General features: G+C 32.8%; 1 long non-coding RNA gene across 1 annotated transcript in view; it reads left to right on the top strand.

The window, feature by feature from the left end:
• LOC307175109 overlaps positions 1-27,587 on the top strand; it is a 309,433-nt gene that overhangs the window by 158,243 nt on the left and 123,603 nt on the right. The window contains exon 3 of the long non-coding RNA XR_013824259.1: positions 25,109-25,177. This is a non-coding gene — a long non-coding RNA (uncharacterized lncRNA). The remainder of the gene's footprint in view (positions 1-25,108; positions 25,178-27,587) is intronic.

Consider the following 27,587-nt stretch of genomic DNA (forward strand, 5'->3'; position numbering starts at 1 on the left):
AAGACTCAAATCAATAGAATTAGAAATGAAAAAGGAGAAGTAACAACGGACACTGCAGAAATACAAAGGATCATGAGAGATTACAAGCAACTATATGCCAATAAAATGGACAACCTGGAAGAAATGGACAAATTCTTAGAAATGCAGAACCTTCCGAGACTGAACCAGGATGAATTAGAAAGTATGAACAGACGAGTCACAAGCCCGGAAATTGCAAGTGTGATTAAAAATCTTCCAACAAACAAATCCAGGACCAGATGGCTTCACAGGCGAATTCTATCAAACATTTAGAGAAGAGCTAACACCTATCCTTCTCAAACTCTTCCAAAATATAGCAGAGGGAGGAACACTCCCAAACTCATTCTACGAGGCCACCATCACCCTGATACCAAAACCAGACAAAGATGTCACAAAGAAAGAAACCTGCAGGCCAATATCACTGATGGACATAGATGCAAAAATCCTCAACAAAATACTAGCAAACAGAATCCAACAGCACATTAGAAGGATAATACACCAGGATCAAGTGGGGTTTATCCCAGGAATGCAAGGATTCTTCAATATATGCAAATCAATCAATGTGATACACCATATTAACAAATTGAAGGAGAAAAACCATATGATCATCTCAATTCATGTAGAGAAAGCTTTTGACAAAATTCAACACCCATTTATGATAAAAACCCTGCAGAAAGTAGGCATAGAGGGAACTTACCTCAACATAATAAAGGCCATATATGACAAACCCACAGCCTACATTGTCCTCAATGGTGAAAAATTGAAACCATTTCCACTAAGATCAGGAACAAGACAAGGTTGCCCACTCTCACCACTATTATTCAACATAGTTTTGGATATTTTAGGCACAGCAATCAGAGAAGAAAAAGAAATAGAAGGAATCCAAATCGGAAAAGAAGAGGTGAAGCTGTCACTGTTTCCAGATGACATGATACTATACATAGAGAATCCTAAAGAGGCTACCAGAAAACTACTAGAGCTAATCAATAAATTTGGTAAAATAGCAGGATACAAAAATTCATGCACAGAAATCTCTTGCATTCCTATACACTAATGATGAAAAATCTGAGAGAGAAATTAAGAAAACACTCCCATTTACCACTGCAACCAAAAGAATATAATACCCAGGAATAAACCTACCTAAGGAGACAAAGGACCTCTATGCAGAAAATTATAAGACACTGATGAAAGAAATTAAAGGTGATACAAACAGATGGAGAGATATACCATGTTCTTGGATTGGAAGAAACAAATTGTGAAAATGATTATACTACCCAAAGCAATCTACAGATTCAATGCAATCCCTATAAAACTACCAATGGCATTGACTTGATTATTGTCACTTTATACTAAGTCTTGAAGTGGGTAGTGTCTGTCCTTGGACTTTGTTCTTCAATATTGTGTTGTCTGTTCCCTGTCTTTTGCCTTCCATATAAATTTTAGAATGTTTGTCAATAACCATAAAATAAATTGCATTGAATTTATAAAGCTGGAAAGAACTGATATCTTGATGAAAGATAGATCAATAGATCAATGGAACAGAATAAAGGGTTTAGAGATAGATTCATACAACTGTAGTCAGCTGATCTTTGACAAACCGACAAAGGCAGTTGAGTGGAGGAAGGATAGTCTTTTCAACAAGTGGTACTGGAACAAATGGACATCCACATGCAAAAAAAAAAAAAAAAGGAATCTAGACAATTGTCATTACACTGTTCACATTATTTCAAAATTGATTATATACCTAAATGTAAAATGCAAAACTATGAAACTCCTAGAAGATAACACTGAAAAATTTGGTAAACCTTGGGATTCATGATGACTTTTTAGTTAAAAACAATAAACCATGATTCATGAAAGAAAAAATGGATAAGTTGGATATCATTAAGATGAAATCTTCTGTTATGCAAAATACATTGTTAAGAGAATGAAAAGTCAAGCTCCCAGACTGTGAAAAAGTCTTTGCCAAACATATATCTGATAAAGAAAGGTTATCCAAAATGTATGAAAACTCTGAAAAATCAACAATAAGAAAAGAAACAAAAACATTTATAAATGGGCAAAAGACTATACTTTGGTTTAAAAAATAGCATTAAAAAATTGGCAAAAGATATGAACAGACCTTCAGGATGTTCAGGTAGAGTTAATCAGAGTGTGGTCTAATAAAAACTATTTTCTGCAGTGATATTAGAGGCAAGATAAGCCTCTTAAAACTTGATACTATAATGATAGCAAGTCGAGTTTGGGTAATTTAATTCTTAGTAGTATTTTACATGCCTTTTCTTTCCATTTTTCAAATTTAGTTTTAAGTTGCATAACCAAAATGATTAAGATTCAACTGAAAAGAATAAAATTATAATCAGAATTTTTTTAAGCTAAAGCGTTTAGATACTCAAATGTGCTTGAAGAAAGAAACTGTATTCATAAACCTGTTTTTTCTAATGTCTTGAAAAAAGGTTTTCAGAAAAAACTTGAAATTGGTTTCCAAAGGCGGTAAAGTAGGTAACATTTATCCAGTGACAAGGAGAATAGTTCTCTGAACGTTTTCAAACCCATTTTTCCAAACAATTTTAGTGTTCTGCTTTGTTCATGGTTATAGTTACATTGTTTTGCTATCTCCAGGTAGAGGAAAGTTATAACATTCTAAACCCCAGAATTGCATCTTCTTTGAAGATGAAAGATTCTTATGAAAGAATGTTGTTTAAAGATATCTTTTGGTTATGTGATACTGAAGGGAGAAGCCAACAAAGTATTAAACATAATCTAATCTTTCAACAAAGCTGTTTTAGAAATGAACAGATTATAATACGCTGTATCTTTTAGCTAATCAGATATATTACAAGAAATAACCTTCCCCAATAGAAATTCTACAACTTCTATGTGAACAATAGGAACATTTTATACATATATACTGTATATATATTATATATATATTCATATTTCTTTTAGCAAGTGCATTCATTAACTTGGACATGCAGGGTTGAAATTTAAAGAGATCTTTCTTTGCTACACCAGAGAGTCTGTTCATAAATTTTCATATTTTGGTAGATCTTTGATCAAATTCACTAATGAATGACATCTTTTATCATGTTAGATAATTTCAGAAGGATTATTAACTCATCTAAATAATAAAATATCAGAATATGAAAAAAGTAGTATTTGAGGGGAACTAGAGAACACCTACTTTAACTTCTAGTTAAACTTCTGATTGAGCATATCTCTATGAACAGGTCATCTACTGGCTCCATTTAATAACAAAAAATTCATGGCACTGCAATAGCCCCATTCCACATTTAGTTACTTCCAATTATGAATTTTCTTTTACACTGATGCAAACTCTGCATCTTGCAGCTTTCACCTATTGTTCCTAATGTTAATTTCAGATTGAACTGAAATAAGTCTCTGGAAAATCCTGGTAAAATGGCTAAAACTTTTCCATAAGGGTGTTTCTGAGTCTTAGAGTCCTAGAAAATGGACCTGCTATCCAGGTCCATTTCTTTGCCTTCCTTAGAGACTGAGTTTTCCAGGATAAAATAACGTTGTATCTTCGTGCATTTTAAACTTAGCTGATGAGCTTTGCAGTAGATAATTGAAGAGAAAAATTGTTGAAGTCTATAAATAAATGTATCTACTTGAGCATTGTGCCAACTTGGTTGTTTGAGGCTATCTTTTTTTCCATTTAAAAATAATAATTAAAAATAATTTTAATGATGTCTCAGCAATTTTATTTTATTTTGCAAAGCATACATGTACAGTTTAATTCATGATTATGTAACAAATGCTTATGTTACGGACACACAGGTCATAAACTTGAACATTGACAGCATCTGAAAACATTTAGAGCTTTACTGTTTAAAGCATCTGCTTTGGAGTAAGAGTGGGGTAATTGTATATCTCCTCTACAATATGTTATAGTGACCATATTTCTAGATTTAGCCTTTCATAGGGCCTAGTATACTCACTACCTTGTACATGTAGGCTCTTGATATATATGGCTGAATCAATGATTTTTGTTTTTTGTTTTGCTTTAAATACTCTGAGACTCTATTTGATTTAAATTTTTGTACCCTCAATATCCCTTTCTTTAAAACATCAGTTTTATGATTAAATGCCAGATACGGTACATCTCTAAGAGTGCAGTTTCTAAAATTTTGGCAAATTTAAATCTAAAGACAGTTTATCAAACATTTTTTAGTATAAGAATTATCTGCAGAGCTCTTTCAGGATGTGCAAATCTGAATACTCTCCTCAGTAGATTTAAAGCTGGTCCTACAAATACGCATTTTGAAAAAGCACCTCAGGTGATTTGGGTGTTCGTGCCAGCAGAATACAGTTTGAGAAACAATTTCTGAAGGTTTTCTAATGCCTTTCAGGATATAGTAAAAAATTAAAGCTATTTCTTTTAAAATTTCACAGTAAACTAATTAGAAAATTAATGATTAATTAAATACAGAGCTGAGTAATTTTTAATCATTAAACATACATATGGTCTATATTTGTTCAGATTCTTTGGAAATGAGTACCTTTTAAATTAATATTTTATTATTATTTAAAATTAGGAATTATAAATATTTTAAAATGAGAACAACAAATACTCTAAATTGACAACTTAAATGTGCTATTTTACAGAGGTTAAAGAAATAAGTGAAAATCTAAACAATGGTATAGTTCTCACATATTAGACTTTGTCTTTATTTCTCCCTTTAATGACTTTGAAAACGATTGGATGCTTCCTATCCTATCAATCCCAAAAAGAGTTTCTACTGCTAAGTAAGTTTTAGAGAGTTAGTTTCAAAAGGCTTATGTGTGCCATAGACATTTGAGATAAATAAGTTTCCTATTGATGCTCTCTTGTTTCTCATTTGGGTCCTGAAAATGTTGAAGACTGGAGTACCCCCACACTCCAAGGGTTCAAAAAGTTTTCAAAACCTTGAACCATTCAGATTTTTCTAGCACTCTTGGAATTTGGCATTGGCAGTTTCCTGTCTGAACCCCATGTCAACCACTAATTAGCTATGTCCTCAAGCATATAATTTAACTGACTAATCCTCAGTTTTGTCAAGTGTAGAAAGCTGATGATAATAGCTCCTGTTTCTTGCGGTCACAGTGATAATATACTTAAGTGCCCAATAGAGCATATGGAGCACATGAGACATTTATTATTAAATGTCTTATTGTTACACACATACTCTCTGGATCTGCTGCTGAATGGGGCGTGAGTACAATGGCAAGGGTGAAGTTATGGTATGGAAATTTAATGGAGAAGGTCTGTCATTCTTCCTGTACTAGGTTTTAATAACTTTCTCTTTTCAATCTGTGCCACTAATTTGTATTTTATGGAAGGTTTTTGATCTTCACATTTGTTTTTACAGTTTCCTTGATTTTTTGGAGGTTTAGTTCCCTAGGAATTTTAAATATGAATGGTAGCATACAGAATCTATTTTTTCCTAAATCCTACAGTACACACCAGTATTTTAAAATCGTGTTCTGGTAACCCTTGGGTAAATGCATATGTATTTCATATATTCTTTATTGATTTAACAATATTTCTTGTAGGGACCATAAATTGTTTGGCCTTAAAAACCATTTTCACATGAAAAGTTGGGAGTACTAGATGAGCCATAATAATAACTGCTTTTTTCCCCTTAACTCTGTGATATAATATAACCCAGATGGAAGTAGTAACCAGATTTTATGCATGTCTTTTCCCAATCTCATTACCATCGTGTTCCTCACAGGATCCCTCTTAGTACAATGACATTCAGATTCTGAAATCAGTTTTTGTGATAGCTTCACTTCTTGCTGTTGTTCTGGCACAGAAACATGCTATAGTGGCCTCCCAACACTCTGTTGTTACATCTTTCTTTCCTGCACTAGGGCTCCAGGAACTTTGTGTTTCAGCCTGTCTGCCTTGATATTTATGAATTCACAGGTACTTGGGATGGGTGATAGTTGACTCATTTGACTGAGAAGTAAACTAGATATAGATTTAAAATCTTCAGAAAAAAAAATAGTACAATAGAAAATGCATGAGAGATTTACATGCTTAGTCTCTTCTACTTTGTGAAAATTAGAAAAAGTCATTATGTCTTTGGACCTCTGTTTTTTTATTCTTTTAAATTAGAAGTTAAAAAGGGTTTCTTCAAGGGTTAATTCAGTTCAGCCTCTTCAGTGGAAACCACTAAAAATTACTGAGAGTTTGTTATATGCCATGTGCCATTCTAAGTATTCATTGTTCATTTTCTCTTTGAGGCTAACAAATCGCATAATTTGCCTAAAGTCACCCAATTAGTATGTCCTGAAGCTTGGGTTTGAAAGTAGGCTTGTTTAACTCTAAAGCAATTATCTAATGTGTTTATGCCATTATGCCACGCAGTGGAGTTTGGAGAATGGTATTTAGAGATGGAACAAAAACTGTCTCTGGTTGCTCAACACTCACAATTGAGTAAAGTACCTTCTGACTTCAAAACCTATTGGCTAGGGCTTCCCTGGTGGCGCAGTGGTTGAGAGTCCGCCTGCCGATGCAGGGAACACGGGTTCGTGCCCCGGTCCGGGAAGATCCCACATGCCGCGGAGCGGCTGGGCCCGTGAGCCATGGCCTCTGAGCCTGCGCGTCCGGAGCCTGTGCTTCGCAACAGGAGAGGCCACAACAGTGAGAGGCCCGCATACCACAAAAAAAAAAAAAAAATATATATATATATATATATATATATATATATATATATATATAGGCTAGACAACTTTTCTCTTATAGTTAAGATGTGATATTTTTAAATCAGAAGAAAAGAAGTAATTTTCAAAATTACAGGAGAAAATGGAAGCTTTAGGAAGTCTTTTGAAAAATTAAAATCAGTTACAAAGAAAACACTTTACAGAAACTTTTAATGGGCTAATTCATTCAGTGTTTACTCTATCACATAATTATACTGCATAACAATACATAATGTATAAAGTACACCAGCCGAAAGCTTTCCAAATCTTATTAGTTCACTTAGTTCTTAATATGTGAGCTCACAATTACCTCAGACCCCAAAAAAGTTAAATACTCTTAAAAACCCCAATGTGTACTATTTAAAAAATCTTCCACCAAATCTATTTAAAATTCAAAATAATTTAAAATAATTTTCCCATACTTAGAGTTGTAGTTTTCTAGAGTTCTGTACTCTAGCCAATAATTCTGCCATACAAACTTTAGTTATGACCACAGAAGAAAAAAAATGTGTACAAATGTTTTCAAAATAATTGCCCAAAGTCACCCAATTAGTATGCCCAAAATAAAAATGTAAAAAAGTTACGTATAATGCATTATAGCATTATTTCTAATAATAAAATAAGAACCACAGCTATAACTACAACATCAACAAAAACAAACAAAAAATCAACTTGTAAGCGCTGCAAAAATACAGCAATATAGGAATACTTAAGTAATTATGATACCACAACAATATCCAACAATGGGATATTGTGTAGCCACTAAAAATGGTTTCAGGTTGCACTGTCTGATAGAAATTTCTGCAACGATGGAATGTTCTGTATCTGTACTGTCCATTACAGTGGACACAATGTCACATACCTACTGAATCTTTGAAATGTCACTAGTGTAATGTTTTAATTGTATATAATTCTAATGAATTTAAATTTGAATTTAAGTATATATTTTTCAAAGTTTATATGAAAACATGTATCATGTTTGTACTTACAAAATAAAAAATAAACAAAAAGTGGAGAAAACATTTATTGATGTAGGAAAATTAAACAAAATCAGTGCACCTGTAGTAAAACACATTAGATGTATTAACACACACATACAACACACGCAAACACACATGCAAACATGTAGGCTCTTTTTTCTTTTAGTACCACATGTTTTTATTTAAAATATTGAGAAGGCAAATGGAAATCATACTATTTTCCATTATTTCAGCAATGGAAAATTATCATTTGAAAAGTATTTAAATTAATTTTAAAAAGTATATTTTTTGTTATAACAAAATTATACTCATACTGTTTTATTTCTTCTGTTTCAAATAATAGCAAAATTAACTCAGATTAGTATTCATGTACACCTCGTTTGACTCATTAGTTATAATATGATCATACATTAAGTTAATCGTGTCTCCTAGTGATAATGACCATGTATAAAATAATGTTTTCAGAAATATTTGCATGATGGTACAGGACCTTCTAGCAGATCAGCTGTGACAAGAAGTGAAGACATATTTGTGGAAAACCAAAATCCATTTCAGTTCCCCTGATGATGAATTTGTTTATTCTATTATATTGTACTTCCAATCATTTCTAATTTCCAGTCCTTGGTGAAAGATTACTTTTGTAGAGAATAGCCATCTCCTAGTGCAGACAATGAACCAATACAATGAAATATAATAAAACAAATATTCAATTACAAAACAGAATGGGGCTTTTCTCTATATTAAAATCTTTCCAGTGATTGAATAACATCAGAGACTTGCTATGTTTGATAGTCTATAAATAATTTATAGCCTGTTCTGTGATTTGACAACAACATTTTTTTCCTTTGTATAAGACTCCCCTTGATTGCAATGTTTTCCATCTCTGATGCTGCTTTGGGTATAGGTTTTCAGTAATGTCCATATTTGTAGACTTATGAATAAACTTTTTGATAAACAGCTGGGCTATAAAAAGTTGTTGTGAGTTATTTTTGACATTGTTTATTGAGAGTTAAAATTTTAGGCCCAAATCATTATCATGTTTTCCTAAAGCAACAGAGAATAGCCTGTGACCAGGCTGTTTTAAGGAGAAGTTGAATATAAGATAATCCACACGATTTCCATCTCCTTTTGCACACTTTCAAGGCCACAGAAATGAAAAATTACATTCTTTGGAGAGAGCTAAGTATCTTCAGAATTTCCCAGAACATATATTCTTTTTTTTTTTTTTGCAGTACGCGGGCCCCTCATCATTGTGGCCTCTCCCCTTGCGGAGCACAGGCTCTGGACGCGCAGGCTCAGCGGCCATGGCTCATGGGCCCAGCCGCTCCACGGCATGTGGGATCCTCCCAGACCGGGGCACGAACCCGCGTCCCCTGCATTGGCAGGCGGACTCCCAACCACTGCGACACCAGGGAAGCCCCAGAACCTATATTCTTAAAAAATATATACAAAATTCTATCCTTCCATCAACTTTATGTACCTTAACTGGCTAAATAATGTTCAGTAGCCAAAAGTATCTTACTTTAAAAAACTGAGGCAAAGGAAAATCATTGCAAGTTATGTGAAAAAAAAATATTTTTAAGTATTACCTGGTGCATTTCAACATGCTCATTCTTTGTACATATGCTTTTCCTCAGGCTCAAGGAGCAAAATCCACCCATCCACCTTCAGTGCCTCAAGAAAAGAGTGACAAAGAAAAACACTAAAAACTTTTGAGATTCAAAACAAAATTTTGAAGAACATGGCAACACTTTTGAGAGAAAACACATTTCAAAGTCTGAGCATCATGGGCTAATTTTCTATCTTAATAACTAGAAGGAGAAGAATATATGATCTGATTCTTTTCACCTTCTTCCCTCTAAAGCATAAATATGTGAAATTAAGTAAAAATTCTGTAAGCCTGGGAAAGTGAAAAAAAGAGTATAAAGGAAGCAAAGCGATAAATTAGGACCCTGAGGTATGTCTCTGTAGAGGAAATCTTCACCCTGCCCACTGCTCACATTATGTCCTGGTGAGGGGATATAATACAACTCCCACACAGTTTAAAGATTCTGACATATTAGTTAGAACCCTGCCCTGATTCCCAAGTAGTTTCACAGGCATTCACTGGAGACATTTATGGAATGAATTGTATCTAAACTGAGATTAACAGAGGCAGCCAACAAAGTTTCTCTTGTTTCCAGAAATGCATGAGGGAACAGCTGAATTTTCCTAGGCTTCCAGGATGTTTACAGATATTAGAAAAGACCAAAGTCAGCAGACCTGAACATATTGTAGAGCTGTGACAAGAAGGCAGTTGGTTTATATAGATCAATATTTAGATCTTTCAGAGGATAGCAATGTGGAGGGTGGCAAGAGAACCAGACTGGAAGATGTACACATCTCAGGATATAATGCCACTGACAGACACCAACAGTTGGTCAGACATGCAGCTAATACTATGACAGTATAGATGCCACCCAAGCAACAATGAATGAGGAGGAAAGCAACAGCCTTTAAGAAGTGCATTTAAACTTAACCTAAAATATTTGACCTGGCATAAACCTAGATTAGTCATATCAGGCAGAAAAGGCGTAAAATACTAAATTCAATACTGAATTTATTTTTGAGGTTACGTTTTTTTAAGGTTACTTTTTTTTTTGTATACTTAAATACAAAGTTTGAAAATTTCCTAGAGTAATCATGTGTTAACTTTATTCTTACTAGAAGTGGCCTTAGAAATTAATCCAGCCTTCTCATTTAACCTATCAGGAGACCTGGAGAGGTTGTCTCCCAAAGTACATACCCAAGTAATAAGGGGCAGAGCTAGAGCCAGAATCTTTTGTCCTGCTTTCCTGTTCTTCCTGCTATATCTCACTGCCTCTCCATTACTATTAAAGTATCATTTATGAATGTACTGTGTGTTATGACAGATGACGGTCAATAATATGTCATCTTGTCTTTAAGGGATATTCAAAATTTGCAATGTGTTAGGAGTAACTTTTGCCTCTGGGTTTGCTGGAGGCAAATAAAGGCCATTTTTATTATTAACTCAACTCAAAGCAATTATTCCTTTAAAAATCACCTTTGAAGATCTTATTGCCAACCTGTTTATTATATGTTAAAATTAGGTAGGAAAATCACTGCCTTCAACTCAAATTTATGTGGAGCTCATCTGACTTTTAAGTTTATCTTGTGAAGTATGACATTTTTATAAGAGAAATATACTGCAATTAGAAAGAAATTGTATACTACATATTTTTCTTCTTTATTTGTAATGTAAATGATTTATAAAGCATCTACTTCAAAACTTGGCTTTCAAATGATTGCTCCAAGCAAGAGGTAATAAAAGCCGTTTTTTATTTCCTCTGAATTTTTGTAACAATATTGTCTTCTTTGTTATAAAAGCATAGACATAGAAATATACAAAATATCTTTTGAGTTCTGCTTTTTGTTTTGTGTTTGAACTTTATATCATTCTAATTTTGGTAATGCTACTGAAGTTTTCTGTTTATGAAACTTCATGTATTTGTAGGTTGAGAGACTACTTCAAGCCATTTTTCCTACCATTTTTAATGTGTATTAAAGGAAAAAAATTATAAAATTGGTTAAAACATACCATGAAACGACTGTATGCAGTTTATAACAGACATGTTTTAAATATCAAGACCCTAATTTCAACCTAGTTGGTTGAAATTAAAAAGATGCAAAAGTATATACAATGTAAAAACAAAACAAAACAAAGCTGATGTGGTTAAAGTAAATGGATTCCAAAGGCCAGCTCTTTTCTATGTAATGTTGGCAAGAGCTACAGCAAAATATAAAGCAAAATTTCATAAGTGGAAGGAAAAGATATCAGGACTTCTGTAGTGTTCATAGCTATCATTTTTTTGTAGTGGTTAACTGAAATTTAAAATGAGTTTGGAGCATGTGTAGATCATTTAAATTCTTGGTCGTTTTGAAATGTCTTTATAAGTGTAAGATTGGTGCACATGCAGCTGCATGAAAGATAAGGACATAGGGGTTACATTTTTGTGTATGCCTATGTTAACTACCTGAAAATTTAATTTATATGGATTTTACTTCACATTAAAAGTATGCTACTAAACATTGTTTCTTAGCATTGAAATAAACACCTATAGCTTATATGATGTTGGAATGGTTTAAAAGTTAGTTTTATAAACTACTTTTAAAATAAAGTATGCTAAAACAAAATAAAACAGGGCAAAACAAAACAAAATTGCCACAGAGAAAACTCCAGAACAAGATGATTTTACTAATGAATACTGCCAATTATTTAAGGAAGAAATAATTCATTACAAAAACAGAGTAGAGAAAGTGGGAGAACATCTCAACTTATTTAATGACACCAACATTACCTTGATGTTATAATCTGAAATGAACATTACAAGAAAGTAAAATCACAAGTCAGTACATTTCATCAGCATAGATGCAAATAAACATGTAAATTAAGCATTAGCAAATCAAAACACAGTATACACAAAGGAAAATACATCATGGTTCTGGAATTCATTCTGTAAATGTAAAATTAGATTAATGTTTGAAAATTATTTTGCATAAGTTACCACATTAATTAAAGGAGAGAAACTGTAGGATCATCTCAACAAATTAATTTGATAAAATTCACCATCGTTTCATGATAAAAACTGTCAACAAACTATCAATTGAAAAAAACTTACCTGGACTTCCCTGGTGGAGCAGTGGTTAAGAATCCGCCTGCCAATATGGGGAACACGGGTTTGATCCCTGGTCCAGGAAGATCCCACATGCTGTAGAGCAACTAAGCCCATGTGCTACATCTACTGAGCCTGCACTCTAGAGCCAGCAAGCCACAACTACTGAGCCTGTGTGCTGCAACTACTGAAGCCCACACGCCTAGAACCCGTGTGCCACAATAAGAGAAGCCCCCGCAATGAGAAGCCTGTGCACTGCAACGAAGAGTAGCCCCCACTCACCGCTACTAGAGAAAGCCCGAGCGCAGAAATGAAGACCCAACGCAGTCAAAAATAAATAAATAAATTTATTTTAAAAAAAGAAAAAAAACTTACCTAATCTTAAAAAGTATATATAAAATAAAAAGTACAGCTAAAATCATTCTGAATGGTGAAATATCGAATACTCTTCCCTTAAGTTACAAGATAAGGGTGTCCAATATCTCTGCTTCTCTTCAACAGTGTCATGGAAGTGTTAATGCTAGAGCAACAAGGCAAAAAAAAGAAATAAAAGTTATAAAGATTGAAAGGAAAAAATGAAAACTGCCGTTAATTGTAGGTCAACATTATGGCATATGTAAAATATATCAAAGGATGTATAAACCATCTACTGGAATGAATAAGTCAACTTAGCAGTAATGCTGGATGCAAGGTCATCATTAAAAAGAGTGTGTTTCTCTATATTAGCATCGGGAAATTAGAAAATAAAATTTAAAAATAAAATACTTAAACGTACAATGTATATGAACAAATCAATCAAAAGTTATACAGAATCATATCCATTGCTAAAACCCTATTCTTCTGCCTTGAGTAGGGCAATAAGTTTTGAGATGATCAGTAGGCTTTGCTCTCCTTTTTACAGTTTTTGTCTGTGTGGCTCTTTTAAAAAGTTGTATTAGCTTCCAATAGCCGCTGTAACAAATAACTGAAAATTTGGTGGCTTTAAACAGACACATTTATTCTCCTTTGGTTCTGGAGGTAAAAAGTTTAACATCAGTTTCACTGGGTCCAAATTAAAGTATCAGCAGGACTGAACATTCTCCAGAGGCTCTAGCGGAGAATGGTTCTTTGCTTTTCCCACTTGGAAAGCTGCATTTCTTGCATTCCTTGGCTCAGGGTCTCTTCCTTCATCTTTAAAACCAGCCACAGAGCATCTTGCTTTAGTGGTTACATTGACTTATTTTTCTGTGGCAACTCTCCCTCTGTCTCCCTTGTCACAACCTTACTATTCTCTCTGCCTGGAAGAATTTTCTCATTTGATTCCTTCACTTCATTCAGTTCTCTATTCAAATGTCACATCAATAGGGTAATCAGTATAGTAATAGGTTTTACCCCTTTCTATAACCTTATATTGCTAAAATTTCTTTCATAGTATTCATCAGTATACTTGGTATTATATAAGACACACTAATCTGAAATTCCTACAGGATATATACTTTACACCTGGGACATTCAATAAGGTTTAGGATAGCAACCACTAAATCAAACATATTAACACTTCTTAGTGATATATATGAATAGACACACTAAGGTTGACAAATAAAGATTATAAAGAGGTTTGTATCAGCTCAGACAGATACAGTTCAGTTTTGCCAGACAATAAGTTATGAGAAGATTTTCAGTTTTCAGAGATTTTTTATTTTAGAAATTTGGATATGGGATTTTAGAATTATATCATGTATTTATTTGTTTGTTTATTCTCTGTCTGCCTTCACCAAAATGTAAACCACATGACAGAAGGAGTTTCCTGTTTTGCTTCTGTTATATCCCCCGTCTGGAACAGTACCTCGAGCAGTAGGCATTCAATAGATATGTTGAGAATTAGGTTCTGCGCCCACCTTGGTGCTGGGGTCTGGGTTGGAGCAGCAGCTGAGGGTGAGGCCGCCGGACGGGCATTACTCATGGAAATATTTATGGTTCCCAATTTATATAATTACAAAAACAAACAACAAGAAAAATCTGAGAACTGTTTTATTTCTTCATATATGTATTGGATCATAAATAGCTAAGGTCTTGGTTTACCCAGGCTCAGTGGTATGAATATCTCAAGCAATCACAAGCACCCATATATTTGTAAAGAAAAGATTTTTTTTAAATTGCAAATATTCCACGAAGCCTGGAAAATATAATTTCTTCACTTACATGATAACATTGATGTGATAACAAGAAAATAAAACAGCATTCTTGTGAATAGGAATTCCAGAATAGTTATGCATTTAAAATACATTCGGGGAATGATGATTTTTTTTTAATTAAATTTTTTTTTTAATTTTTGGCTGCGTTAGGTCTTCGTGGCTGCACACAGGCTTTCTCTAGTTGCGGAGAGCGGGGGTTACTCTTCACTGTGGTGCGCGGGTTTCTCATTGTGGTGGCTTGTCTTGTTGTGGAGCATGGGCTCTAGGCGCGGGCTTCAGTAGTTGTGGCTCGTGGGCTCTAGAGTGCAGGCTCAGTAGTTGTGGCACATGGGCTTAGTTGCTCCACGGCATGTGGGATCTTTCTGGACCAGGACTCAAACCTGTGTCCCCCGCATTGGCAGGTGGATTCCTAACCACAGTGCCACCAGAGAAGCCCTGGAATGATGATCTTTGAAGAGAAGACTGTGTCCAGTTTATGTGAGGAAAAAAGAGAAAAGGCAACTTAATAAGGGACAACTACAACCTCTCAGTGTAAAAAAATACAAGAAACAGAGATCAAGCTAATATACACATAAACCATAGTGGCCTATTGGGCAATAGAAAATAGTAAAGATATAATAAAAACATTTGCTTATAGCCCATTTAAAAGATACTTCATAAAAGGGAAAGTCTCTGTTTTCATGATAGTGTTTTGAATGAGGTCTTATTGAAATTCTTCTAGATAGGAATTATAGCTAAATCATCCTGGAATATAAAAGCTATTTGGAAGTCATTTTCTTAAATTGTGGCAATTTATATATAATAAAATTCATCCCTTTTAGGGGTATAATTTGGTGAATTTTAAGAAATTTGTATAGTCATAAATCAAGATTTATAATATTTTTAACACAGCAAAAAATTTCCATGTGTCTCTTTGTAATCCTCTCCCCTGCTCCTATCCTCAGGTCCTGACAATGGTTAATCTGTTTTTATACCTGTAATTTTGCTTTTCAGGAATGCAAAATACAGTATGCTATTTCTATCTTCTTTCACTTAACATAAATGCATCCATATTGGTTCACTTATCCTTTTTATTGCTGAAAAGTGTCCCATTGTATGAATACACCACAATTGTCTATGTTTTCAACAGGTGACGGACACTGGGTTTTTTGCCAAATTGTGACCATTACAAATGAAGATATGAATGGTCATGGCAGGTCTTTGTGCTGACTTAAGTTTTTCATTTCTTTTGAATAATGCTTAGAAATGAAAGTTCTGAGTCATATGGTAAATATATATATATATAACTTTATTTGAAGAAGAAAAGAAAACCTGCCAAACTGATTGCCAGAAAAGCTGTATCATTTTTCATTCCCACCATTAAGTTGTAAAATATCCAGTTGGTCCATGTGATCTCAGTACATGGTATTGGTAGTCTTTTTATGGCAATTCTTGAATACTATTCAGCAGTAAAAAGGAACTATTGACACAATGCAAGAAAGTGAGCAGAAAAATCTCTAGAACATTATACTGAGTGAGAGAAGCTAGTATCAAAACGTTATGTACTATGTGATGTAACATACATTTATTTGACATTCCTGAAAGATGAAAAGTGACAGAAATATCAGTGACAGAAGATCAGTGGTTGTAGGGATTGTGAGTAGAAGTGTGACAAAAGCATGAGGGAAGTTTCACAATTATGGAGCTGTTCTGCATCCTCAATGTGGTGGTGGTTACACAACTCTATACATATCAAAATACATGGAACTGAGCATGAAAAGAAAAAAAAGCAATATTAGTATATGAAAAAATTAAAAGTAAAAACAATATAAAAACCCTCTAAATTGTTGCGTTTCAGTGAGCATGCAGGTATTTCATTGTGGTTTAATTTTCATTTCTCTGATGTTTAATTATGTTGAATATTATTCATGTTCTTAATTGACATTGGTACTTTTTTTTTCTTTTTTGGTAAGTGCCAATTCAAATCTTTTGCCCAGTTTTTTAAATTGGGTTGTTTGTCTTTTTGTTATTAAGTTAGAAGTGTTATATATTCTGGATAATAGGACTTTATCAGCTATCCATTTTGAGAATATTTCTCCCAGTCTATGGCTGTGTTTACATTCTGTTAAAAATGTCCTACAAAGAGCACAATTTTGTAATTTTGATAAACTCCATTTTTTTTCATTTTTAGTTCATACTATTTTGGCCTATTAAAATTTTTAGCCCAAAGCCCCAAATATAGTCTCAATTTTTCTTTTAAAAGTATTATCATTTTAGTTCTTATATTGAGGTCTATGACTTTTTTGAGTTTTTTGTTTTGTTTTGTTTTTGTATACAGTGTTAGATTTTCTATATGGTGTTAGGTTTCATTTTTTATAGAGATGTTCAGTTTTTGCATCATCTTTTTTTGGTAAGGCTATTCTTGCCTATTTAATTATCTTGATACCTCTTTTGAAAACTCAGGTGAACACACAGAGATATTTTTCTGATGACTTTAATCTATTGATTTAATGTGTATTCTTAAGCCATTTCCATATTCTCTGATCACTGTAGTTTTTACAGTAAGTCCTAAAATGGGATAACGTAAGTTGACCAACTTTATACTTTTATTTCAAAATGTTTAGATTCTCAACATATATTAGACCATTAGCTTCCTGAATTTCTTTGAGTCTATAAAGCAATTTAAGGGGAATTGCTATGTTAACAATACTGAGTCTTCTAGTCCATGAACATTTTATATCTCTAAATTGATTTAGATACTGTTTTTTAAAAATTCTCTCAGAAATATTTATTTTTTTGCATAGCGTTTGCAAATAGTTTTTATACATCTATCCCTACATGTTTTACATTTCTAAAAGGTAATATAGCTTTCTTGAAGTATGATATATTCACAATAAATTTCACCTATTTTAAGTGAGTATATAATCTGATGATATTTGATAAATATTTGCAAATGTGCAACCATCAACACAATTAAGTTTTAGAATATATATGCATACTCCAAAAATGTTCCCAAGTATCCCTTTGCAGTCAGTTCCTGCCCTGACCCATGTCCCTTGACAACTGATTTTCTTTCTGTTGCTATAATTTTTCACTTGATTAAATGTTAAATGAATATTAAATTGTTTGGGTTTTCTGTCTAGTTTTTTTTTAATTTAGCATACTATCTTGAGATTTAATCACATTGTTTCATGTATCACTAGTTTCTTTCATTTTATTTCTACATAATATACCAGTATGTGGAATATTCTGCCTTTTATCCATTCAGTTCTTGATATTATACATTTACCTCTTGATATCAACTTTCCTCATATTGCCTGTTACAAATGTTGCTGCTACGAACATTTGTGTGTAAGTCTTTGTGGGCACAAACTTTCATTTTCCTTCAGAATAGAATAACTTAGTCATGTTGGAATGAAACGTTAATCTTAATAAATACAACCGAATATAGCTAACGTTGCTCTATCATTTTTCTTTCCCATTAGCCATATCTTAGTGTTCAACTTCCTCCATATCCTTGCCTACTCTTAGCATTTGCAGTCTTTTTATTTCTAACTATTCTTGTGCATGCATATTGGTATCTCATTTTGTTTTTAATTTGCTTTTACCTCATACCAAATGGTTGATGTTGAGCATGTTTTGTGTGAAATTACTGTACAAATAATTTCCCCTTTAAAAAACAATTAGATGTTTGTCTTCTTAATTTTTTCTTTGCAATATTTTGTAGGTATTAGGGTACAGCATTCCTATATCTTTCAGTAAATGTACTATTAGTGTATTAATTTAATTATAATATAAAATATTTAATATTTTAATAATTATTCATTGTTATGTAGAAATAGAATTTTTTATGTTGACCTTGTGTTCTATAAACTTGCTAAATGTACATATAGTTCTGGTTGCTCTTTTTAAAGATTTCTTATGATTTACTACTTACAAGTTTTGTTTGTCTGCCTATAAAGACAGTACTTTTTCCCTTCCAGTAATTAATGTCTTTTTTTTTGTTGTTGTTACTTTACTTCACTTGATAGGACAGTACAATTTTGATTAGAAGTGGTGTGGGTGGAAATTTTTGTTTTGTTTCCAATCATAGGATGAAAGAATTTCATCTTTCTATGTTAAATGTTAGCTAATTGGTGGGTTTTTGTAAAGGTACTTTATTAAGTTGAGGAAGTTATCTTCTATTTTTAGTTCACTGCTAAATTTAACTTGGATGGATATTTAATTTTCTTAAATGTTTTTCCTGTACCTATTGACATGATTATATATTTTCTTATCTATTCTGTCGATGTGGACAATTATAATGTTTGCTTTTTAAAGATTGAACAATTCTTGGTTTCTTTAAATAAGCCTACTTGGCAATGACGTACTACTATTTTTATACATTATTTTTAGATATTGCTGGATTCAAGTTGTTACTATTATGTAAGGATTTTTGAGTCTATATTTGTAAACATTATAGTTTTGTAATTTTATTTAGTTATCGTACTGTCTTTCCTGAATTTGGTGTCAGCTTAAAATTGTTTTTATAAAATGTGTTGATATATAGTTCCCCCTTTTCCACTTGTGGAGGAGTCTGTATAAAATTGGTATTTTTTATTTCTTTAAATTTGGTGGAATTCACTAATGTAGAATTAATTTAGGCTTGGAATATATATATATATGGGCTATAACTGTGATGTGAATTTCATTTAATTTCAGCGTATCTAATTCTTCTTTAGTTATTGTCTTTCAGGAAATTTACTCATGTTATCACGTTTGTAGGATGCATTGACATTGAATATTCATATTATTACCTTTTTTCTTTTTAATGTTTGTTGGTTTTGTAGGATGTTTCTTCTTTCATTTCTCTAATTATTTTAGTCTGGTATTGTTTTTAATTGATCAACTGGACTAGATTATTAATTTTAATAATTTTTCAACAAACCAGCTTTTACTTACATTCATTTTCTATAATGTTTTCTGTTTCCTAATTCATTGATTCCTTTTGTCATTGTTATTTCCTTCCTCCTACTTACTTTGGGTTAAATTTTAGACTTTTTTTTCTTTTCTAATAAAAGAATGTAGTGTTATGAATTTCCCTCTAAAAGTAGCTTTAGCTACTTTTAGAATCCAAGAGTCCACACATTTACAAGGATGATGAATAAATAAGGAGACTGGTTTTGAATTCTAATCCTTCACAATGAAGAAACTGGTAAAATCTCAAACCACGTGTGGAAAATAATATTTTCTCTGTTCTATCTGATGTGGATATCTCTTCTCTTTTACTTGAATAAGGTTTTCTGATTGCTTTTGTGTTTCACCCTTTTCCTGGCCCACTGCAGTCACCAGTGGAAAGAAGCTTCTTTAAGAAAGGGTCTTAATTATGAATTACAGTCTCTATCTGCTGCTCAAAACTCAGGTGTTAAGTACATATCCTGAACCACTATTTTACTTTCAGGGTCCCAATCTCCCAGTAGCATCTCTGAAATTTCTGTCACAAGTGTATATGTGACAGGGTCCTTGTGCTATGTTGATAAGCTTTCTGCTAACTAGCATCTCTGCTATAGATACTGCTATCTCAGGTTTTCTGATTTTCTGCTGCATGCTATAAAAATGAGAAAAAAAAATTAATAATGGGGAATAGTGATTTATATATTGTGTCAGAGGGTGAAGAGCTTCCTCCCTGGGCAGAACATGTATACTATTTTATTTTCTCTATAAGAGGAAAAATATTCCTCTGTATATGCTGTTGATCTATTATATAAACACTCTCATGTGAGCTATGTGATTTTTTATTAAGACTAAATGTGGTCTACTGTTAGGGCTCAAAATGAATTGTCAATTGTATTAGGTTCCTATTGATGCTATAAAAAGTTACCACAAATGCAGTGGCTTAAAGCAGGACAAATTTATTGTTTTTTATCATTCTGAAGGTCAAGTGTGAAATGAGTATTATGGGGCTAAAATCAACATGCTGGCTCGACTACGTTTTTTCTGGAGGCTGTAGAGGAGAAACCATTCCTTGCCTGTTCAGCTTCCAGAAGTTGCCCCCATTCCTTGGCTCCTGGCCCACTTCCAGCAATCATATCAATCCAACCAACCTCTGTTTTGTTGTCACATCTTCTCTAACACTCCTGTCACTCTCTTTTCCTTATAAGGACTTTTGCGATTATATATTGGATTATCTCTGGATAATCGAGAATAATCTCCCCAACACAAGGTCTTTAATCATATCTGCAAAGCCTTTTTTCCCATAACATATTCATTTTATGGATTAGAATATTTGGGAGCTATTATTTTTGTCCACCTCATCAATAAAACCCAAATCAAAAGATTTCCTCAAAATAGAGTAAAAGGAAACATAAAAACCATAATTGGAATAGATGCTATGCATGTCACTTTAAGAAATTCTGCAAAATGATTATTTTTTTGTTTAGTGCTTTTAGTTTAGGAAACACTGAATTTTGTGAAGAATAAGAAGAAAGAAGAAGAAGGAGGAGGTGGGGGATGAGGAGGGGGAGGGGAGGAGGGGGAGGGGAGGAGGAGACAAGGACAATGAGGAGGAGTAGGAAAAACAAGAACAAAAATGACAACAACAAAAACAAGAAAGTATATGAACTGTAGATAAGCAAACATAAATAAACCTTTTACCTTTACTTTGGAATGATTTTAAAGTTTTCCCATACACAATGTTCTTTCACTTTTAAATTGCACACGTTCCTATATCAGCATGTCCCTGAAGGATCTGAAATGGATTTACTAGTATTGTAACCTATTTGATCCAATTAAAATATGTCTCTGTCTAAACTTCTGAAATTCAGCTACAGAAATTTCTGACTTATATCCTCCTTCTGACCTTTAGCAGAATGTTCTATACTCACAACATCATTCTCAGTTGTTAAGAAGCGAGTTCATATATTTCACCACTGGAGAAACTGAAGCACATTTAAGGGGGGAAAATAGCTTATTTTGGTTACTGGCAGAGTCAGAACTATACCAGTGTAACATTTTATTGAGTTTATTGAAGTGAATGTTGCCTACAACATACAGATGGTAGGTGCAAAACATATCCTCATCTAAAGTGACAGGAATAAAGTTAAGAAATGCAAAAGTAAACTCTCAAAATACATCACTGTATTGAAGCAGGCAGCCCCAGCAGTCATTTTTTTCCTGTGCCTCCTGTAAAAGATCAGATGTTCTGGAGTCAAACAGCTATGCATTTTTAGCTTTCTTATATACGAAGTAAATAAATTTGGTATTGTGTTATTTCTCTCTCCCATAACTAAAGTGATTCTTTTCTAAAATAAATAAGGTAGGATGGGAAAGGAGTGCAGGATCTAAGCTGTCACTGACATCCTGACCACAAAGCCACCTGCCTGTCTGTTTCCTGTTCACAATGTCCAGCATGAAAATATAGACTACCTATTGATGTCAGGATATAATTCAGAGTAGTAGATAGACCATTGTAAGAGAGATTGTCTATTTTCTCTTCAGTATTAAGATTAAGAAGCAGTTTTCTCTGCCTTGCATGCTGTGGAAGTTTCTGAGTTTTCCAAGTGATTTTTTTTTCATTTCAACACTTCTGCTTTCCCTTTCCTTCTTGGCTATCTCCCATTTTACACTAAAAAAACAATGATGCTTTACTGCTTTCTAATTACTTAATTTACATCTTCTCGCCTGGTAGTCAGATTTTCTAGACACTCCATGATATTTCTCTGCCTAATTTACATGAGATACGAATAAACCGGACTGAAATCTGCGTGTTTGCTTTTCTTACGTTAATCGTTCTTAGTTGTTAGCAGTATTAACACCTTGATCATTTACAATTAAATTTACTTACTAAATTTATTGCTTCAAATAACAATGTCTCTTTTTAATATTTAATTGAATTGAATTTTAAAAATGTTGATTTAAATGCTATCATGCCCAAGAAATCATGCTTTTAACCTGAGATGTTACCTTTCGTGCAACTTAATTGAATACTTCCTATCTGCTATGAAATATGAGAGGATGAAGAATATAGAAGAAAAATAAATTAGCCTTTGACTTCAAATATAAATGCAAATTTATAATATATTTACATGAGAAACTTGAAATTCTTTTAACAGTTTTGGACATCCATAATCTATGGAATTTGGGGCATTTCAAGCATTTTTTACTCAGATCTCAAGAAGCAGGGAGGGTCCTGGATGATACCTGGGTTATTTTAATAATTACTAATATTTAGCATTTACTTTGAACTGATTTCTATACTATGCATATGTTTGATACTAACTCATTTATTTATGAAATGAAAATGTATATTTTGATTGCTTTTCCTGCCCTTGGTCATCTACTTTCTTCTATGTCCATCCTTCCTCCACGAATAGGAAAGTAATATAGAGAGTATGGTGCTAGTTGCTAATCTCAGTAGTTGCTATGAAAATGAATAATCTTTGATGAAAAGCAAGTTGAATGTGTCACAATCGAGTGTGTGCACCATCAGATTTTAATGGAAAAATGGAAAAGGAGTGTAGTTATCAAGGAACATAATACAAAGACACTTTTCTCTCAAGTTTCCAATTTCACAACGATATTTGTGAATATACTTATGTTTAGGAATGCTGAAATATTCAGTCATTTCTCTCAATTCTACAGTTTACATTTACATCCCGCTTGATGGGAAAATTTAAAAAGCAGTCAAATGTATCATGCCTAAAGAAAGCCTATTTCCTTCATTTATAGAAACCTTTTCTCCAATCTAGACAGCTTCTTTTCAAAACCATTTTTCTGTATATGTTTGCATGTGTGTGTGTTTATCTGAATTCGAGTGCAGCATAAGTTTTGCTGCTCAGTTCTGTGCCAAATATAGATGCCAGAATTTCCCCAAGCCAATAGTTACTGGGATTTCCCTCTACTGAATCTATCAAAACAATATCTCATGAGTTTTCAAATAGTTTGCACCTGTCTTTTGTTAAGTTTTGTTGTATGTTGATTCGAGAAACAAACAAACAAAAATAACCTAATGAGAAGGAACTGAGAAGCCTGTAAAACTGGCCAAGCCAGACAAGGTAGAGATACATTTTGCAGGAAAAAAAATTACTTAGGAATAATCTATAATTTACATATTTATAGCACTAGAACTGGAAGAGAGTGTTCAGTAAATTTACCTTGTTATTCAGGGGTGTGTCACTTGGCTCATCACTATCCCCACGGATAAAATGTACTGAGAAAGAGGTACATCCTGTTCTCCCTCTCTATAACACCTTACCCAAGGAAGTTTGTGATATTTTGGTCTAATCCAAATAATGCTTTAATTATTAAATCTAATGCAGTAAGGTAACAGGGCCGGCCAAGATTTTTGTATATCAAACACTTTGCACACATCTTGAGTTCAGTAAGTGCTCAGTGTCTGTATAATATGACAAATAATGAAAGAGGCCAGTGCTGGAGAATTTCAAGGCTACAAATGTAGTCAAAAGAGAGATATTTGAGATATAAAATATGGTTTATAAACTCATTATTAAAATGGCTTTTTAAAAACCACTATATTCTGGCCTATTAAAAGCCAGTATATGCTGGCAACAGTGCTTTACCTACATTATCTCATTAATTCCTCCAAACTACCCCATGCACACATACTTTCATGGATGTTTCAGAGATATGAAAACAGAGTCATAACAGTTATGAATTTGTTGCCAACACACATGCTGTAATCACAATGGCATACTGAATCGGGATGGAAACAAAAGCTAAGTGAATTACAAGGTAGACTTAAAATTACAACAAAACTTGCCATCTCATTATTCAGTTATAGTTTGTGTAAATAACTGAGAAAATTGCCTGAGGTCTATTGTTAAAATTATTTAGATTTGGCTGAATTTCATTTGGAGTAGACTATAATCCTGGGATAATATATATGAAAACAATAAATAAATAAATATTTAATATAGATTTTTATTTGCATTGGTTGAAATATAAATAAAATTATTTCCATTCAAAGATATTTTCAAGAAATCCAAATATAATAAGAGTAATAATATAGAGCATCATCTTTTAAAATAAGTATCAGAGGACATTTTATAACATAACTTAATATTTTCCTAGGACAATAATAGTTACTCAATAAGTAATTATTACATGACTTAGTGACAAGAAGTATTGTATTATATTTTTAGTTTTTTATGTGGTTATCATGTTTGAGAGAAATATGTCAATCTGTGGTATACTCACAGTCAGTGTAACATAGTGGTTAAGATCACTGGCTCTGTAAGGTTCAGATATGTTCCATATAAAGTTATAACCTAAAACTCTCAGGACACCAGGTTCTATAAAGTGAAGATAATAATAGTATTTATTACATGGCTGGTATGACAGAATTATGAGTTTCAACAGGTAAGGTTCTTAGAACAGCATCTGGCATTTAGTAAGTATTGAATAAGTATTAGCTATTATATAATTTGTGCCCCTCTTCAAGTAAAAGTAAGATACACTATGATGGAGTTCTATGCCATCATTCAATGCTAAACAGTAAAGATTTCAAATGGTTGAGGTTTGATATATCCACAAAATACTTTCTCAATAAATAAGTGCTGATATCTTTTTTCTTTAGATTTTAAACTAATGAAGATGAAGAAGGACGAGGAGGAGGAAGAAGAGAAACTATTACAGATTGGTCTTAGTAAGTAGTTCCAGGAATTCAGAGTATAATCTATACTTTGTGTTCTTTTCTTTCTCCCATTTTATTAATGTGTTTCTTTTAATTCTTTGCTATTTTTTTGCACCAACTTCAAACCCTTTTAAGAATAAGGGAGGTATACTTCAAGTAATTATTTATTAAAATATGCTTGATATATGATAGCAAATATATTGATTATAATATCAATATGCTTATGCTTTTGATATTATATATCAAAATATGCTTGATATATAATATCAACTATTTGAACAAATTTATCAGGCAGATTCGGAGTGTACGTTCCCTATATTCCCCATAGAGCGTCTGAACGGTTTTTAGCACATATCTTCATCTGATCCATTTAGTTTATGACAGCACTTTTTAACAATTAAAATATGCTCACTGGTTTACCGAAACATCATAGGGAAGCCCTGCTAGTGAGTCAAACCAAATATTTTGTTATAGACATAGCTATATATTGACTATATATATGTTTATGAATGCATGTATGTATGTACTTCATAGATCTGTTATAGTATATGTAAGTGACATTTTTAAAACTTTTCAGTTTTCCATGGATTTTAGTTAGTTGACCTCTCTTCACCTTGGAGATATTCAAGTTAACAATTGTTATTAATTGTTGTAATTGTTCAGTTAATAACTAGTTATGACTTCTTCAGCCATTACATTAGCCATGAAGTAGAGATGCAAGTGAGCCGGGGGTGGGGAGTGGGAAAAGCAGAAGTCAGTACTTTACAAGGAATGTGGGTACCAGTCGTACATGTCCATAAACACCAGAAAGTACCACAGCATCACATTTGCAGTTATGAGTATCCACATTTCCAATGCCTTCTTCCACTTTTATAGTTCAACGCTGTTCTCGCTACGCTCTATGTGATGCTACTTCAAAATTTCTAACATAGGCCATGCTAAAATTGAAATAAAATCTCAAATCAAGTATTATTCAAACTTTTTTTAAATTTTCAGATATGACAAAGGCCACTGCTCTTGTTTAGACAGATAGTTTTGATTTCATGTTAATCACCTTGCAAACTTTAATTTTGAGAAAATTTCATGTGCTTATGGAATCATTCTATCTGTTGTTCTTTGATTGATAACATCAATATTTATTTTATCCAGTAGTCTGTTAACTTTCCAAGCTATTTTTAGTCTCTACTATTCTAGATTTACTTGCAATCTTCTCAGTAACTGAGGAAAATGTTTCTATCATATCATGTGCAGGCTCAATTATTTTGCATAAGGTCACTTCTATTCCCCTCTCATTTACTTTTCTCCCCTCCCCCTTTTTCATATTCCTCTGTACACATTTTTGTTTTTTTGGTAACAATTTTGTATCAAATTTTTTCCCATTTTTGTTCTTTATTTCCTATTTTTTAAATTTACTGAGATATAATTGACATATTGTGTAAGTTTAAGATGTCGAGGGTATTGATTTGATCCATTTATATATTGCAATATGATTACCACCATAGCATTAGTTAACACCTGAATCATGTCACATAATTATCATTTCTTTTTTGTGTGAGAACATTTAAGGTCTACTCTATTAGCCACTTTCAAATATATAACACAATATTGTTAACTATAATCACTATGTCATGTTTTAGATTTGGAAACTCTATTCCTCTTCTAGCAAAGTAAAAGCTTTGTAGATGCAGACAGTAAAATGGTGGTTACCAGGGGCTGGGGGGTAGGAGAATTGGGTGATATTGGTCAAAGGGTAAAAACTTTGTGCTTTTTGATTGGATAATTCAATAAATTTGTGTTTAGAGTGATTATTGCTATGTAAGGACTTATTAATGCCATTGTATTAATTGCTTTCTGGTTCTTTTATAATTCCATTGCTGTTTTTCCCTCTCTTTATGCCTTTCTTTGTGAATTGATTATTTTTTTGTGGGGGTATGCTCTGATTTCCTTCTCTTTATCTTTTGCGAATCTAATATAGGTTTTTGCTCTGTGGTCACCATGTGAGGCTGACATCTTACAGATTTAAAAAGTCTATTTTATGGTGATAGCAACTTAACTTTGATTAAATACAAAAAAATCTACCCTTTTACTCCTTCCCATTTACTTTTTTAATGTCACAATTTATCTCTTTTTATATTGTATGTTTTCTAGACTATATATTATCAAATTATAGTTATTTTTAATGCTATTTTCCTTTAACCTTTATACTATAGTTCAGTGGTAACTTGCCATCATATTACAGAATGAGATTTCTGAATTTGACTATACATTTAACTTTCCCAGTGTGTTCTATATTTTTGTATATTTTCACTTAACTAATTAGCTTCTTTTCATTTCACTTGAAGAAATCCTTTCATCATTTTTTATAAGGCAGACCCAGTGGAGACAAACTCCCTCAGCTTTTGTGTTTCAGGGAAAGTCTTTA

Source organism: Stenella coeruleoalba, assembly GCF_951394435.1.
Source record: "Stenella coeruleoalba genome assembly, chromosome: 16".
Lineage (NCBI taxonomy): Eukaryota > Metazoa > Chordata > Mammalia > Artiodactyla > Delphinidae > Stenella > Stenella coeruleoalba.